Source organism: Larus michahellis, chromosome 5 (genome assembly GCF_964199755.1).
Source record: "Larus michahellis chromosome 5, bLarMic1.1, whole genome shotgun sequence".
Classification (NCBI taxonomy): Eukaryota; Metazoa; Chordata; class Aves; order Charadriiformes; family Laridae; genus Larus; species Larus michahellis.
Genome location: NC_133900.1, coordinates 27,424,908 through 27,437,038, shown reverse-complemented (window position 1 = coordinate 27,437,038; position 12,131 = coordinate 27,424,908). Strand labels below are relative to the sequence as shown.

The following is a 12,131-nucleotide window of genomic DNA, read 5'->3' as shown; positions in this document are numbered from 1 at the left end:
TGCTGTTATGTTGCATATACTTTTATTGTACTCTGTTTACAAAATGATTCTTGCAATTAATTACAGTAATGAGATTATGTCTCAAAGACGCACAGAATGCTGATTAGATAATTAATGATTGGTTGTTGTTTGTAGCATTTTATTGAATATACACTCTGGGTTGGTCTCTCCCCTTTCCTTTTTTGGTCTTTCTTGCCTGAGTTCTAATAGGTAATTGAATAAATGATTAGTGGGAAAGTAGATTACATGAATCATATTTAACCCCTTGGCACTTAGACAGGAATCCAGAGTAATATAATGTGAGGAATATGAGAAATCAATTTCTTTGGTATTTTCATTGTAGTAATTACAGGCTGAAAATAGTTTTAAATCAGACATTAGTTCAAAATTGGCAAATAGGCTGGACCTGACATAAGGAACCTCTCTGCAGGAGCAAGCGATGTTAGACTAGCTGCTTGCCAGTGAGGACAGGACCAATCATCCTGCAAAGGGGCTGTCCAGCATACAGAAGAGCTTGACCATGCAACCTAGCATGGCCAAGTCTAGAGTCAAATGGCTGACTATATCAAACATTTTCTTTCAGGGCCTGGGATGGAAACAAGAGATCAGGTCACCCTTCCCCTGCTGTCAGTAAGCTCCCGTGAAACACTTCAGCCAAGCCAAAGCTCCATCTCTCTTCAGGGCCAAGCCATACCACAGACAACAACATACTACCACCATGAGCTGGATGACCAACTGGTTCAGCCAAATTCCAGATTGACCAAAAGCCACACATCAAAACACCATTGACTCAATCTGGTTTGCTTTCAAAATACTAGAAATAGAGGCATAAAGCCACAATGCTGAGCACTTTGTGAGTGCATGTTATGATACAGTTTAAGAGAGCTCCCACTGAAGGCAACCTCAGCACTTCTGAGAGTCAGACCCCCAGATCTCCAGCAGGCATACAGAAAAAGAAGAATCTGTATTCAGGCCAGTGAAGCAAAGGTCCTTCCAGCTGTTTTCCTTTGACCAAATCCCAGAGAAAGTCCATTCTGTAGCTTAACACAAGTAGGGACCTCATAGCAAAAAACAGCCAGTATTTAGATAATTGATCAAATTTCACATGCAAAAATTGGCCAAATGAAAGTTGCTGGGCAGCCTTAATTACTGCCTTCTTGGAAGAGCAGAGCACTCTTCCCTAGTTATTTGGCTTGTTTCTTTTCCCAAGTCTGATAGCTCTTTTTCAAATTTTAATTTTTAATTCAAGTTTTATTTAAATTTAATTCAAATTTTAAATTAAAAAAGTTTTTCAGAGCTTTGTTGAAGTGTTTAGGTTTTCTTAACTAGCAGAACAGAACGAGCAAGAAAAGCTAGTAAAGTCTACTTTCAACTTCTAATGTTACCAACCAGATGCAACTGATAAGTTACATTTACTCATGGGGACCAAGATAACTAAAATAAAAGTTACATTGTCAGAGAATGAATTACGGTAGTTTCCAGCCATCCTACGGAAGACACATTAAGCCATGATCAGCCTCTAACTGTCCCACAATGACCTCCATATAATTTTTCCTCCAATAAGGCAACCTAGCATTCCCAGCAAAACAGGACACACAGGACCAGATACAACATTTCAGTTTGGTCCTGCAGTTGCAGTAAGTTTCAACATCTTTGTGTCTTGTAGAAGAAGCATCTTTCCCTATGAAGAGATGCCTTTTTCCTGTCCCTAATCCCAGAATAGTCCCATCTCAAGCCTGAAGATGCAGAACTTTCTGCCAAGGCTTTGGCCTAAGAAAAAAAAAAAAACAAACCACATCACTGTCCTGCAAAGGACAAGACCTCAAGACATCACTTTGTCACTCTTGTTTCTGACCTTAAGCAGTCCTTCAACCACAGCTTATACAAAACCAGATGTAAGCATTTAAATAATTATTTCCCTGCCTTAGGACCTGTGCAATTGGGCCCAAAGGTGCAGACTTTTCTAAAATCCTTCTGAAAGGGGAAGAACCTGCTTGTGCTCAGCCTCCTGGGAAAATCCAGGCTTTCACATACCTGCTTTGTAGGTGAATGCTCTTGAAAGTCACACTTCAGCTCCAGGTGCTGGGAAGTAGACCATCTTGCTCACAGTAGCTCAGATGTCAGCCTCCGCAGGTGAGGTGGAAACAAGCATAAGCTTCAAAAAGATGCAAAACCAGACTTCAGTGGTGTGCCTTTGACACAAGTCACTATTTTACCGGTCACATATTGCCAAATTTACCCAGGTAAGTTGCATGCGTTAACATCCATCAGAAGCTGGCTATCCTGTGATCAGCATTATTCCACTACTGAGTCAAACCACCCAGATTACAGCAGATGACATAACAGCCTATTCTGAATACATTCTTACACTGATTTAAATGAATGAAGATTAATTATCTTGCCTCCATCTACTACCAAAGATACAGGCCTCCATAGATAAATTCCTGCAAGACAGACCTCTTCACTCATGGAAGAACAGATTAAGCTATCATATGCCCAAGGCACATAACTTTCTCATTATCCACCTGTATTTCTTCAACTGTCAGTTCAGTAGTTTTCCAATGAAACAGATATCTTACAATTCATTTTCAGAAGACAAAGAAACCTAACAGGGAGAAAAGTGGGCAAGATTTCTCTCTACCCACCATCAAAAAGCAACATTACCAACAGACTGATAGCCATGCATTTGAGGGAAGTTATATATTAGGCACAATTTTCCTCTACACAGCATGATCATAGACAATTAACATATACGATTGCTAGGAACACCATTATAAGCCCCTGGCTAGAACCTGACTTTTCAAGAATCTGATTCAAATCAGGGGGTAGGAGGGTCACAATCTGTTTTGATTACATCATATGTTATAGATACTTCCAATATGTTTAAGATGAAGAACAGGACTGCTACTAATACAACACATCCTTTTTCATAAGCTTCAGAAGCCAGTTGTCTTGGAGTAAAATCAAAGTCTAGCAATGCTGCTGGTTTGTGTGAGCACAAACAGTTAACAACAAAGTTGCTTAAGATGCTTTCTGTTAACCCATGTACAGCAGCTAACACCTGATCAGTCATTGCCTTAAGATCCTAAGGGATTAGCATTTATCTTGAATGAGAAAAAGCATAGGAAGGATTTATTAAGAACACGTCCTGCAGTTACACTTATATACCAGTCTGTGGCAGCCCTCAGGCCACTGGCAGCTTGCCTGCACTCTAATAGCCATTTATCTTGTACTCCTGCAAAGTAGGTTTTTTTGCATGCAATGTTTAAATGCCTTCTACAGTTCCCAACTAAGATCTAGACCCCTGCAGCTTAACTCACCCTCTGTGACCAAGGTCTGAATGAACTGCACAGCAAGCCAGAATTCAGTTTAAGTAGTTTTATCTTGAAGTTCTTGGCTATTCCTCATTTCATGCAATACCTGCTTGCAGCCTGCAGGGGAAGCCACTGCTGCTTTGCAGAAGGGTTAAGCAAGATTGAGTATTAGAGCACTCCACCTCTGGCCCCTCATTCATACAACAAATTTCAAGAGGCCCATTGTCAAAAATACAGCATTTTACTGAAAAGTCACAGACACTGAATAAATAAATATACTGGTACCACAGAACAAAGCCTGAGCTGTAGGTAATGTAAGTGCTGTGGTAACCTCACAACTGGAACAAGGATCTCAGCATCTCCAAGAAAGCAGCACCTTCAATCTGCACTCCTCCCCAAAGGTCAGCTCAGCATGTATCACCACTTATTTCCTATCATGACACTAATCCACAAAATAAAGTTCAAGTTCCTGATACAAGTGCAGAGATGATAGTTCGAGGCACCATTGGAACTTATTACACTAATAATGGGCAGACATCAGGTTGTTGTATATTTTAAACATGTTTTAATACTTCAGAATAGCAAGCAAGGAAGTTTTGTCATAACTTTCCTCTTGTTAACATTGACCACCTTTCAAGAGAGCGCAGATCCTTCATTGCTGCGGATACAGCAAAGGAGACAGGTCAGAAAAGACACTCCATTACAGTTGAGCTCTTGCTGAAGGTCCCAGAGGATAAGCTGAAATTCAAGTAGGTGCTGCACTTGACTCCTCTTGCAGTCTTAAGTATACAAAGCAAACACTTTGGAAAACTTGGGATTGTTGTCCAAACAGATGTACAGGCAGGTTAGGAATCCTTGACAGCACAAACAAGTGAGCTATATCAAATGGCCGCATACAACTTCTACATCAGCCTTCATTCAGCTCCTACTTCTTGAGGTCAAGAGCACAAGTTCATGTTAATGTTCATTCAATATTTGCCTTATTGATTCACATTTGCCATGTTAATTTGTAGCACCATCCAGTACAAATGATAGCTTATTCTTCTTTAAATCATGGGAAGCCAGTAACTCTTGACTTGTATCATGGCACTTCACTCAGAAAAGCTGTCAGCTTTGCAGTGTGCCTTTAAGTGCTGGTGCTTTTAGGGTGCATGTTGTCAGCAGTGCCAAAGCTACCTTAGTTAAGCAATAATCACCGATCAAAAGTTGCCTTTTGAACAAATAGCTCAGAGAAACTAAGATGAAATATTCAAGTACCAGTCTCCTCAGCTGCAAGAGATTAGAAATGCAAAAGTTTCTACAGAAAGGACTGGAAACCTCCCACCTCTGAAACAGCCTGTTGGATAAACCAAAGGCCAGTCGTTTGCTGTAGTTAATGAATCTAGTTCCTGCATACTCTGGATGCCCCTGAACTGCTAACCACAGCACACATATGGTCTAAGTTTGCTGTTGCAAGTGAGGCTTAAAATATCTTTTAACTCACCATGCCTAGAATTCCCTACAGACAAAAACAAGTGCATTTAATTTCATCAGGAAGATACCCTGACTTCTGCTTAAGTTAGATATTTCACTGCAAGCAGTTTCAGTCACCCTCCATTTTGGAAAACCACATGGGTGTTTGGGTCAACCATTGAACAATTAGAGCATGAGTGTCAGTTGAATGAATTGCCAAACCAACATTTACCTCAGGCAAACCTCCTAAGCCAAGGCCAATCTCCTCTCACTTCACTGAGAAGTATCTTGTACAGTTACCACTAGCTCTGCAATTTCCCTCAAGTTGGAGTATACAGTTTGGGGAAAACCCATGAGCATTCTCACCATCTGAGATGAAAGTTACTGAGTATTTTGCCCTGAAGCCAGACTGCAAAGTGCTACAGGAGCAAGAGAAAATCAGAAGCTTGACAAGAGGAAATACTTGCAACTGGTTCTTTTACAAAGAACCCTGTACATCACAGACACCATGATAGCAACTTCTGTTTTTCTTGGCCACAAAGCAAGGAACTGAATACCACCCAAAAACTCATCCCACTTCCCCAAAGCAGTGAAAGCACCTGTCAGACATGCACATATACACCAACTTCAACCATACTACTGCCTAACTACCTGCTCTCTCCTGAGTTGCCCCCATACAACTTTGATCGCATCTATTCATAAGACCACCATGGCATCCATGAGCTCCACACCCACGAGCTCTGATGCAGCCTCTCAGACGGAGCCCCTACACAGACACCAGGCTGCAGGGCGTGCCCTGCTCTTGTGCCAGTGTCAGATGGCAGCAGTGGGCACGCCTGTGGGAGATGTGCCCAGGTAGAAGAGCCCCTCCGCTTAGTGATGGAGCTCAGGGAGGAGGTTAACAGGTTGAGGGCCATCAGGGAATGCGAGCAGGAGATAGATGCTTGGAGTAGAATCCTGTGTCCCACAGCAGGAACGAAGCAGGCAGACAGAACCCCTGCAGCAGAGAACTCCCTATCCTCTCTCCCCATCACTGAAGGTGGTGACCTGGAGGACAGGGGGCAATGGCAGGAAGTTCCTGCTGGGTACAACAGGCATCACACTTGGGACTGCCTGGCAACTACCCCATCTTCCCGGGTGCCATTGTGTAACAGATACAGTGCTCTGCAAGGGAACCTGGACGATGACAAGCATGATAGTTCTCCTACCTTGGAGGTGTCAGCAAGGTCTAGTCAGACCTTGCTCCGCATCAAAATCTCTGCAGTAAAGAAGAAAAGACACATCATTGCCATAGGTGACTCCCTGCTGAAGGGAGCAGAAGGCCCAATATGCAGGCTGGACCCGGTACACAGGGAGGTCTGCTGCCTCCCTGGGGCCTGGGTCAAGGACGTGAAGAGGAAGCTTCCTTCCCTGGTACAGCCCTCAGGTTATTACCCGCTTTTGGTCTTTTAGGTAGGCAGCAACAAGGTAGCAAAAAGAAGTCCAAGGGCAATGAAGAAAGATTTCAAGACTGTGGGATGGCTGGTCAAGGGATCAGGAGCGCAAGTTGTGTTCTCTTCTGTCCCCCCCAGTTGCGGGGAACCATGAGGGGGTAAATAGGAGGAGCCAGCAGATCAATACATGGCTCCAAGCCTGGTGCTGTCAGCAGGACTTTGGGTTTTTGACCATGGTCTGATCTACAAAATGCCAGGCCTGCTGGTAACAGGCATGAATAGCTTATCTTGCAGGGAGAAAAGGGTTCTAGGACAAGAGTTATCCAGGCTCACTGAGAGAGCTTTAAACTAGGTTCAAAGCGGGGTGGGGATGGTACTGGGCTTGCCGGTGACATGCCTAGGCATAGTTGCTCAGCACTTGTGGGGGAGTGTGCCAATATTTCTGGGAGCCAGAAGGCATACCACACCTCACAGGTGAAAACTACACACACAACTCCCTCTCCGAAATGCTTATACACCATTGCACACAGCATGGGGAGTAAGCAGGAAGAGCTGGAGATCTGTGCGCGGTTGCAGGGCCACGATCTCATTGCAATTACTGAGACATGGTGGGACAGCTCACATGACTGGAATGCTGTCATGGATGGCTACGTCCTTTTCAGGAAAGACAGGCCAGCGAGGTGAGGTGGTGGAGTTGCTCTTTATGTGAGAGAACAACTGGAATGCATCAAGCTCTCCCTGGGAGCAGATAAAGAGAGGGTTGAGAGATTATGGGTAAGGATTAAGAGGCAGGAAAATATGAGGGACACTTGTGGGTGTTTATTACAGGCCACCTGATCAGGATGGGGAAGCTGATGAGGCCTTCTACAGACAGCTGAAGGTAGCCTTGCAATTGCAGGCCTTGGTTCTTATGGGGGACTCCAATCACCCTGATGTCTGCTGGGAAGGGAACACAGCCAGGCATGCACAGTCCAGGAGGCTCCTCCAGTGTATTGATGATAACTTTTTGACACAGGTGGTACAGGAGCCAACAAGGAGAGGAGCACTCCTGGACCTGGTACTGACAAACACAGAGGGACTGGTGGAGGACATTAAGGTTGGGGGCAGCCTTGGCTGCAGTGATCATGAGAAGATAGAGTTCACAGGATTGTGGTCAGTATTCACAAAACAACAAGAAGTAAAATTACAACCTTGGACTTCAGGAGGGATAACTGACCTCTTCAAGAAACTACTTGGAGACATCCCAGGGGCTAGGGCTCTGGAAGGCAGGGTGGCTCAAGAGAGCTGGTTGGTATTCAAACACCACTTTTTCCAAGCTCAGGATCAGTGCATCCCTAAGAGCAAGAAATCGGGCAAGGGACACAGGAGACCTGCATGGTTGAGCAGGGAGCTTCTGAAAAAGCTCAAGAGGAAGAAGGAAGTTTGCAGTACATGAAAGAAGGGACTGACCACTTGAGAAGATTACAAGAATGCCACCAGAGCACACAGGGATGAAACGAGGAAAGCCAAGGCCTCCTTGGAATTAAGCCTGGCAAGGGATGTCAAGCTCAACAGGAAGGGCTTCTTCAAGTATATCAGAGACAAAAGGAAAATAGAGAAGTTGTGGGCCCACTGTTGAATGAGACAGGAGCCATGGTGATGGAGGATGCGGAGAAGGCGGAGTTACTGAATGCCTTCTTTGCTTCAGTCTTTACTGCTCAGCCCAGATCTCAGGAGTCCCAGACTTTGGAGAAAGTAACAGGGAAAGAGGACGACTTCCCCTGGGCTGAGGAAGATCAAGTGAGGGATCAGTTAGGCCAATTAGACATCCACAAGTCCATGGGCCCTGATGGGATGCACCTGAGAGTGCTGAGGGAGCTGGTGGAAGTCATTGCTGGGCTGCTCTCCATCATCTTTGAAAGGTCCTGGAGAACAGGCAAGATGCCTGAGGACTGGAGGAAAGCCAATGTCACTCCAGCCTTCAAAAAGGGCAAGGAGGAGGAGCCGGGGAACTACAGGCCAGTCAGTCTCACCTCCATCCCTGTGAAGATGATGGAACAGCTCGTTCTGGGCATCATCTCAAGGCAGGTGGAAGAAAAGAAAGCTATCAGAAGTACTCAACATGGACTCACCAAGGGGAAATCAAGTCTGACTAATCTGATAGCCTTCTATGATGGCATGACTGGATGGATAGAGGAGGGGAGGGCAGTGGATGTGGTCTACCTTGACTTGAGCAAGGCATTCAACATGGTCTCCCACAGCATCCTCATAGGGAAGCTCCGGAAGAGTGGGTTAGATGAATGGACAGTGGGTGGATAGATAACTGGTTGAAAGACAGAGCTCAGAGGGTTGTGACTAGGGGCACAGAGTCTAGCTGGAGGTCAGTGACAAGTGGTGTTCCCCAGGGGTCAGTATTGGGTCCAGTCCTGTTCAATATATTCATCAATGACCTGGATGAGGGGATAGAGTGCACCTTCAGCAAGTTTGCTGATGACATAAAGCTGGGGCAGGTGGCTGACACACTGGAAGGCTGTGCCACCATACAGAGAGACCTGGACAGGTTGGAGAGTTGGGGGGAGAGAAACCTTATGAAAGCAGCTTGGTGGAAAGAGACCTGGGAGTCCTGGTGGACAACCAGATGACCATGAGCCAGCAATGTGCCCTTGTGGCCAAGAAGGCCAATGGCATCCTGGGGTGCATCAAGAAGAGTGTGGCCAGCAGGTTGAGGGAGGTCATCCTCCCCCTCTACTCTGCCTTGGTGAGGCCACGCCTGGAGTCCTGTGTCCAGTTCTGGGCTCCCTGGTTCAAGAAGGACAGGGAACTGCTGGAGAGGGTGCAGCAAAGGGCTACCAAGATGATTAGGGGACTGGAACATCTCTCTTATGAAGAAAGACTAGGGGATTTGGGTCTCTTCAGTCTGGAAAAAAGACAGCTGAGGGGGGGATCTTATCAATGCTTATAAATAAAGGGTGCATGTCAGGAGGATGGGGCCAGGCTCTTTTCAGTGGTGCCCGGCAACAGGACAAGAGGTAATGGGCACAAACTTGAACATGGGAAGTTCCACCTAAACATGAGGAGGAACTTCTTTACTTTGAGGGTGGCAGAGCACTGGAACAGGCTGCCCAGAGTGGTGGTGGAGTCTCCATCTCTGGAGACATTCAAAACCCGCCTGGATACATTCCTGTGCAACCTGCTCTAAGGTGACCCTACTCTGGCAGGGGGGTTGGACTAGATGATCTCCAGAGTTCCCTTCCACCCCTATGGTTCTGTGAAAAGCAGGACTTCAGTTGAAGAAAGTTATTCCCCATCCACATATGCCAAGTTAAGGTGTCAAGTTTGCTTGACAAATATCATCTGATATTTTTTTTTTGTTACTGGCAATCCAAGATGGAAATAATATTCCTTTCTCACACCTTTTATATTCCCAGGCCTAAATAGAAGAGACTGAGTTAGGTGATCATTTGCTACAGGACTCAGACTTCACACTCATTGGCCATAAGGCATTTTCCAGGGTCTATGCCACATCTGACATGTGATGAGCTAACTCCCAAATTAGTATTTCTTAGCTTGATTAAAAAGATACAAGTTAGACTTTAACAGCATGCCACAGAAATTAAATGCTTATTTTTGAATTATTTGTCTGTTGACAGACCACCTTTATATTATCAGACACAGCACTAGTATGAGGAAGAAAAAAATGTGTAGTTCCTAGGAACAGCACAAAATGGTAAGACCATAAAAATCAACAGGCCATTACAGCTCTATGTTAAAGGAACATTAATCAGTCAATTTTTTCATTAGATAGCTTCCATAAATTAGTGTCTGAAATAATTCTTTTGTAAGAAAAACTATGGAAACATTACCAGCAAGGAAAGTGAAACTGCCAAAGGAAAACCCAGGCATGACTTAAGTTTCTTGAAGTTAAACCTATGAAGGGGTTGGGTTTTCCAGCATGAACAAGCACCTCCAGTGAACTGAAGATTCAAATGCTGCACACTACACAGATAAAGGCACCAAAAATCACTTTTGAGAAGTCTTACATAGCTCCTATAGGTTGCCTTTTTAAATTCTTCAGGTATATCCCTACTTGTCTTTTGGAAGCTTCAGAGATGTTTCCATTTGGAAAGCTTAATTTCAACTCTAAACTCAACAACTAAGGAGACAATAACTTTTCAGAACTGCTTGAAAATTGCTTTCTGTGACAATTACTCACATTTAACATGAATATGTATAGTTAAGCAGGAAAAGTGCATCCCTACTGTAGTATAACCTCCATAAATCCTATTGTACCATTGGTGAGACAAATAGATTCATAAACCCTGCATATGGCCATGAAAAAGTTTTCCCTACTGGGGAATTATGGGCCTCATCCTTTCCCTATATCCTGCCCCTCCCCACCCAGAAGCATGTAACTCATGGAGCAGTTTAAAGCTCTTACCAATTATTGTTAGTATGGCACAAGCCCTTAGGGACCCTAGGAAGGAAATACCTTATCACATACATCACACAGAAGAGCACAGAATCAATCTCTAGAGACTTCACAAGCCAAATGCCTCTATACATATCTAGATGGAGAACTTGACATATACAGATTAAAAATAGAACAAAATGAAATGAAAGGGTTAAGCATTATTGAGCAGACTTCAAAAATAGCACACTAGGTGCAAAAGAAAAGCCCTTCAGTTCTGTGCAGCTGTATCTGTGAGAAACTATTTGCACAATTTTGTTTAGGAAAGACCATATAGGAAGTCTGGGTGGCAGCCCCCATTTTACACATAATAAAATCAGGAAAATGGAAGTTAGCATACAGACCATCAAGGATTTAAGCAGCCCTTTCAGGCTCATAAGCTTGACCACATACACCTTAAGACTTCTTGGTTCTGCACTCAAACACCAGCTCACAAATTGACCATGACTGAAATCTCCAGGTCATATCACAATGCGATACACAGACTTAAACTGGTGCTCTGTAAGTTTACAAGAGTAAAAAGAAATATCTCTTGTAAATTAATCCCATCAACTGTTACTGACAGACCACATTTCTCCTGCATTCACTGTAGAGCAAAGTCTATTTTCTGTAATTTCTTGCATATACTTAGTTTTATGCACCTGAAGTGGCCTCAAACACATCAGCAAATTTACTCACAGCATGAAGGTCAGCATATGCTTAGGCAGAGAAACAAAACTCAATCAATGTATTAGAAGTCTACATAGAAGCAGCTTGCACTGAGCAGGCACATAGCTTTCACCTGTACCTAGCAGGCAAAGATTAACTAACCCAGCTGAGACAATCAGGTTTTGGACTGCCTAAGGAAGACCCAAAGTTTTAACCAATTTTAACTACTTTTCTGAAACAGCAATCATCACTGGGAGCCCCAGTGACCACCCTCTCCCTCCTCCAGTGTCCCAGGGAAAGAAAGCTACTAGTTATAAAAAATACATAGATGGGGCAAAGAATGGTTCAGGAAGAAAAAGCTACACTACTACTTCTTAGGGATAAACTGTAAGGAGAGAAGAGTCTCTACTTCTTACTAGAGTAAGGAAAAAGGCTTCTTCATCTTCCAAAACTGAGAATCCTTACACTCTACATGATGTTTTAAATATGCTTTAGTAGCAGAGCTCACCTGCACAGCTGAGAAGCCCCAAGCTACTCATAAACACAAGCTGCTTATGGAAAAGGCACAATTATTTAGCTGACAAGAAAAGAAAGGGCTTAGTAACATGACTGCTACCAACTACAGACCTCTTGTAAAGGTCTCCATACTGCCTAAAACCAACAATAAGATACCTTCCACAGCTCATAAACGTCTCTGTAGGCCTTCAGAGCCCTAGCTCACTGGCTGTTTATTTTTAATGAAAAAAACAAACCTACCTTTTTTACCACAAATCTTGAGTTGAACAGAAAACACCTCATCTCTCAAGAGGAAGCTACAGCCTACCCCTCCCAACTCTC

The 12,131-nt window shown here is 44.0% G+C and overlaps 1 long non-coding RNA gene across 1 annotated transcript; it reads right to left on the bottom strand.

Moving 5' to 3' along the window:
* Nucleotides 1-1,308: 1,308 nt before the first annotated feature.
* On the bottom strand, nucleotides 1,309-12,131 carry LOC141744249 (uncharacterized). The gene is made up of 3 exons (XR_012587377.1): nucleotides 12,051-12,131; nucleotides 2,035-2,155; nucleotides 1,309-1,770 (listed from the first exon to the last, which is right to left on the bottom strand). It is a non-coding gene; the product is annotated as an uncharacterized LOC141744249 (long non-coding RNA).